Here is a 5,991-nt window from a genome sequence, read left to right as displayed (position 1 = left end):
TTCAGATAAACGACACAAGCTATGAAAAAAATGACTAGAAAAAAGTTGCTCATGAAAAAAAGAGATGCAAATTTGTCATCAATAATTTTTTCATAGGATGCGTAGCTTTTGTTTTAATCATAAGAAACAACAATAAAAATAAGACAATTAATTTTTTGGCAACGAAACAAGGTACAAAAGAAATTGAAAAGATCTAAAAAATTTTTATTAATAATTTTTAGATAGAACAAGTAAATTTTCTTTCAATCGTAAGAAATAAGTTTAGAAAGAAAAAAATTTCAAGTTTTGGAAAAAAATAACAAGAGACGAAAAAAAATTGAAAGAACAAATTTTTCAAGCAAAAAATATCTGCAAATTTGTTATAAACTCTTGTTATAAAAATATATTAAAAATAAGAAAATCAACTTTTGAAAAAAGAACACACGCTATCAGCAATAACATTTGATTTAACTTTTTTTGTCTAAATTATATACAAAAATTGTCTTTGCACCACTTTACGTTAGGATGCGTATTTTTAGTTTAAATCGCGAAAAAAACATTGCAAGAAAAAAATTTAATTTATGTAAAAAGTATAAAAAGTTTATGTAAAATTGTTGAACATAATGTAGAATAGTTCACATTTTTGAAAAAATCGAGTGCAATGAACAAGATACGTAATGGGAATGTGCTCGTTAAAGCCAAATGAGCTTTAACATGAGAGAAATTACAATCGCCAAATTACAGTTGTCCATGCTTTGACCTTTAATTATAAAATGTCTGTACACAAATGTGGGATAAATACAAAGACTGATCGCGTATGAGAATGTGCCTGCATAGCGGGCAAATTTTCTAAAGATTACTTTTCAAACATTTTAACAAAAATTCGAAAAAATGTGCACTTAATTTTTTGACAATCCTAGTTTACAATAGATTACAAGACTAGTTGCAGGAATAAAGAAAAATTTGCAGATTTGTTTAGTGAGTTTTTATTTTCTTTAATGATTGAATAATTATATTATTATATCTTTATAATGCAAGTGGTGCAGGTTATGCGGGTGCGACAGGTGGTTTAGGTGGTTTAGGTGCTTTTGCAGGATTACAAATTCCGACATTTCCTTGAGCGTAGTGTGGGTCACATATGAATTGAGGGCAACAAGTGCCTGTAGAATTAATTCCAATACACTGTTCCAACTCAATACAACATGGAGTACAAAATTGTCTGTCATCAGCAATGGCATAAATTAGTGCTTGTACCACCACAAGTATGGTTGCAATAGACTTTGAAAACGGCATTTTCTTTATCTGAAAAAAACAACAGAATACACATTTATAAAATTTGCTGATAAAGAAGACCATAAACCAAATTAAATAACTATATAATGTGATTGATTTCTACAACTATATCATGGATATATTCGTATTAGTACTTTCAATCATTTTGAATTAATTAAATCGTTAAATATTTTTATTTAATTTAATTAAGGGTAAGGAGTCTCGAAAAAACGGAATCTTCCAGACTAATATTTTTATTCTATTTTAAGAATAGAATGTATTCAATTTCGAAAACCAGCGGGTTTTATTATTCAACTCTCGTGTGTTTAGGATAAGATATGATAAATCAAATGTGTATAAAAAAATAAGGAAAAAATGCTGTTTGTTATAAACAAATTTTTTTGAAGATCTTAATGTGTTTGGTTCCAAGTCTAATTAAAAAATGATTAAATGAATCTAATCAATGAAATAAGCTTTAACAATATAAAAGAAGTAATGATTTTATATCATATATTTCAAAAAGCATTTAATTTTAGTTCACGTTTTCCCAAGATTCTATAGTAAACATTTTATTTTTATTTTGCAAATTTGTTATGAAAAAGAAATTAGTTTGCTAAACTTGCCATTCAACATGCATATTTTCAATTCTGAACGCATTTTTTGTGTTTATTAGTTAATATTATAACGTCAAATAGCCGCACTTTCGCTTTTAATAGTATGAGCAGTAATAATAATAAAAATAATAATAATAATTAGTTCAGAAATTCAACAACGTGATTGAATTACAGTGAAACCCTCAAGCGTCAACAAACATGAGCAGAGCGGGCTATAATGAATTAGTACCCACCCACTGTCAGCCCCAAAATCAGCGCTATAGAGGAGTTTCACTGTTTTTTTTTTCTTTCTTATCTACAAATTTTTTTTTTTGAAAATTCATCTTTTTATGCAGAAATTCTACATTTTTTGTTTAAAATGTAACTGCCTGGATGAAAATGAATTTATTTTGATTGAAACTTAACTTGTTTTCAAAAATTACCCTTCTGTGACTCAAATTTAATTTTTTGTTTGAAAATTTAAGTGTTCGGTTGAAAACTAATCTTTTTAAGTTGAGGAACCAAGTATTTTGTTGGAAGTTCATTTTTGTCATTTAAAATCAAATGTTTTTCATTTTAAATTAATATATTTTTGGTAAAAATATATTAACTATTACATTTTAATCAAAAAATTTATCTTTTTAAGATGAAAATTCGTTTTTTTTTTTTTTGAAAATCAATGTTTTTCTGAAAATTTAACTATTTTGTTGAACAGTCGACTGATTATTTGAACTTTCAAATAGTATCTATCTGGTAAAAAAATAAAACTCTTTAATAGAAAATTCGTTTTCGTATTGAAAATTAATGCACAATTTTTGGTTGAAAATTGATTTTCTACATTCTCATCCGAAGTGTCAGATTTGTGTAAACTTAAACCCCCCCCCCCCACCATTTTTTTCAAATACTCAACGTTTTGAAAACCCCTAAACCAGAAAACAGGTTTTTACAAATGTGCCTGTCTGTCTATTGGTCTGTTTGTGTGTCTGTAGATTTTTAGATTGTTAGCACGATAACTTTTGAAGGAATTGAGAGATAAGACTAGCTTTTTGTTCACTCTTTTAGTGTCTTAAATTGAAGGTCAAGTACATTAGGCAGCCATTTTGGATGGAAATTAAAAAAGTTAGAGTATTTAAAAAAATGTTGAAACCATTTTTTTCAAGTTACAGCATTTAAAAAAATTCAAAAAAGAAAACGAAAATGAATATTCTTAGCCATTATAAGATACACAGCTTTTATTTTGTTCGTAAAAAACAACATTACAAATAAAAGCATCACATTTTTGGCCAATCAACACAACTTACGAACAAAATAATAATAGGAGAAAACTTGTTCATTGAAAAAAGAGCTTCGAATTTGGTATGAATAATTTTTTATTAGGAGGCGCAGTTTTTGTTTTATTCGTAAAATACAAAATTATAAATAAAAACGTTTCTGAACAACCGACACAAATATGAAACAAATGAATAGAAAAAATTGCTCATCCAAAAAAAAGTCAAAATTCATCTAAATTTGTCATCAATAATTTTTTAATAGGATGCGTAGTTTTTGTTTCAATCATAAAAAATAAAATTCGAAATCAAAAAATTAAATTTGTTGCGATGCGACTTAAGGTACCGAAAAATTAATGAACAGTAATTATTCAGCCAAAAAATATTGATATATGTGTTCTTAATCATTTTTAGATAGGACGAGTAGATTTTCTTTTGATTGTAAAAAAACTAGATTAAAAATTTTTTAAATTAAATTTTGGCTTTGCTTTTTGAAAAACAAACACAAGCTACAATAAAATTTTATTTAACAAAATTTTCGCCAATATTATATCTACAAATTTGCTGAGGACCACCTTACACATAGATGCGTGTTTTTAGTTTGAATAGCAAAAAATAAAATTTAAAACAATCAAATTAAATTTATAAAAAACGACACAAGTTTCAATAAAATGCTTAGGAACAATTTTTCTAAAATAATGATCCGCACGTTTTTTTAGTTATGAAAATAAGACAATGCAAATACGTTTGTTCCATTACCAATGCATCTTATATTGAAATTATATACATTTCTCACACGATGAGCGGAGAAACTCTACAAAAGCGCAGGAGTGATATAACGAGGCATTACGAAAATGTTTTAGAAAAACAAGAGGAAGCGTTCATCCTTCGAAGAGACATAAGCTTTCAGACGAAGTGAAATCAGGTACCTCAAAACAGTGTGTTTTGCAGAATTTATTTTTTACCGGGAATTTGACAAATCTTTTAAAGAAAATTCTGTCCAAAAGTTCTATTTTAACAGCTTTTAAAAGAATGAGTTGAATTGTTATCTTTTTCAATTATCACATCATTCACTTTACAATGTGCGATTCGAAAATCTTCTGATTTGAAAATTATCTATTTTACATTTTTAGTTTTAAGCTAACATTATTAGTTTAAACAATTCTCAAGATTTATAAATAAAATTTTAAAACTTTTGAAGGATTTTTTTAACTATTTGAAATGTAATTAATTCATTATCTAATTTACGAAGTGCTCAGTTAAAAAAAATTACTTTTTTAAATTTCAATGTTTCTCGCTTAAAATTACTGAAGGTAATTAAATTTTGAATGTTTGAAGTTTAAATTATTGAGCATATAAATACAAAGTTTTTTAATTGAAAAAATTTGAAACGTTAATTTAAAAACTTTAAAATTCAAGAATTTCAATTTAAGTGATTTATGACATTATAAAAAGAAAATGGCAAAGATACATTAACAAAATTTTTTACAAGACGAAACTCCAACAAAAATGATTCACACGGTCCTGATTATTTATAGTTTGGCGAGTCCCGAGATTGCACGGAGGCGATAAAGGGTACTTCCAAAATGGCTACTATAGCGGGACTGAAGGGCATTTTGTTTAAAAAATTTTAAAACTAGTATCACATCAATTTTTCAAACAATGTAGTCTAAAATGTATGTTATTTGTTTCAAAATTCGTCTTTTTACTAGAAAAGCAATCTTTTTGGTTGGAAATCAAACATTTGGTTGAAAATTTATATATTCCGTTGAAATTGCTTGTTTTTATTTAAAAATAAATTACATTTAATGAAAATTTAATTATTAGGTTATGTTACTATATTTTATTAACCAGATAAAAGTAGAATACATTGTTAGATAGCCATATATTGTGTGTTTTAATGCTCTATGGATCGAGACATTTTGACGAATTTCCTGGACAGAAAAATATTAAAAAAGCGAATAAGGTTTCAATAACATGACAAGCAAAATAGTGAAACAAGCCAGAAAAATGCGCTTTACATAGTAGTATGAAATAATTTAAGTCACACAACTCAGCGGCGTCACTAACGAAAAACAAAATATTTTTGCTATTTAAAAAAAAAAATTTTTTTGCCCTATTAGTTTCTGAGAAAACAGGGCAGCGCCAGTCTGCCGACAACTCAGCGGCGCCTTCAACGGAAATCATTAAATTTAAAAAATCAATAGGTTACCTTTTTTTTTTTTTATTTACAATGTGCTGCGAATCGCTTTTGTAAAATCAACACTTATTTAAAAAATTGCCCCATGTGATGTAAAAAGTAGGGTAAAGGGGGCAGCGCCAACCAGTGGGGCAAAGGTGATTTTCCTTATAGCATGGCTATTATTTAACAATTTTAGATCTACTTTGCATCAAATAAATCAATAGACATAATAAGTCAATAGAGTTTTCAACTCTATTGACAATACTTACCGTATAAAAATTTGATATTTTGACAGATAAAATAATATCACACAACCTAATTATATTAATTAGACGTAATTCAAGTCCAAAATATAATATATCTCATAAATAAGTGAGGCTTAGCCAGAGGGGCAAGCATGACGAAAATAATATTGACAAGTGCTTAGGTGAAACACGTGTCACAAGTTTCGTCGAAACATTGCGTAAATCCCGTTTCCAGCAAAATGTCAATGAATAAGAGGTTATATTACAGCTATCTCTATTTTTATTCAAAAAACTTATTCTTCTTGTTGGGCATCTTTAAAGGTAATTTTTCCAGTACATAAAATACCACCGAAGCAAACCATCATATTTTCTTATCTTTAAATGTTTTGATTTTCATAAAAAGCTGCAGACGGCTTTGCCCTCAGATGAGGGGCAAAGCCGACGAAATACAG

At 27.5% G+C, this 5,991-nt stretch overlaps 1 long non-coding RNA gene across 1 annotated transcript in view; it reads right to left on the bottom strand.

The window, feature by feature from the left end:
• Positions 1-949: 949 nt before the first annotated feature.
• The window catches only part of LOC117178269, a 19,307-nt gene continuing 14,265 nt past the window's right edge, over positions 950-5,991 (bottom strand). Inside the window, exon 2 of the long non-coding RNA XR_004467816.1 lies at positions 950-1,281. This is a non-coding gene — a long non-coding RNA (uncharacterized LOC117178269). The remainder of the gene's footprint in view (positions 1,282-5,991) is intronic.

The sequence above is a fragment of the Belonocnema kinseyi genome, chromosome 8 (genome assembly GCF_010883055.1).
Source record: "Belonocnema kinseyi isolate 2016_QV_RU_SX_M_011 chromosome 8, B_treatae_v1, whole genome shotgun sequence".
Classification (NCBI taxonomy): Eukaryota; Metazoa; Arthropoda; class Insecta; order Hymenoptera; family Cynipidae; genus Belonocnema; species Belonocnema kinseyi.
This window is presented reverse-complemented; position numbering and strand designations above follow the sequence as displayed.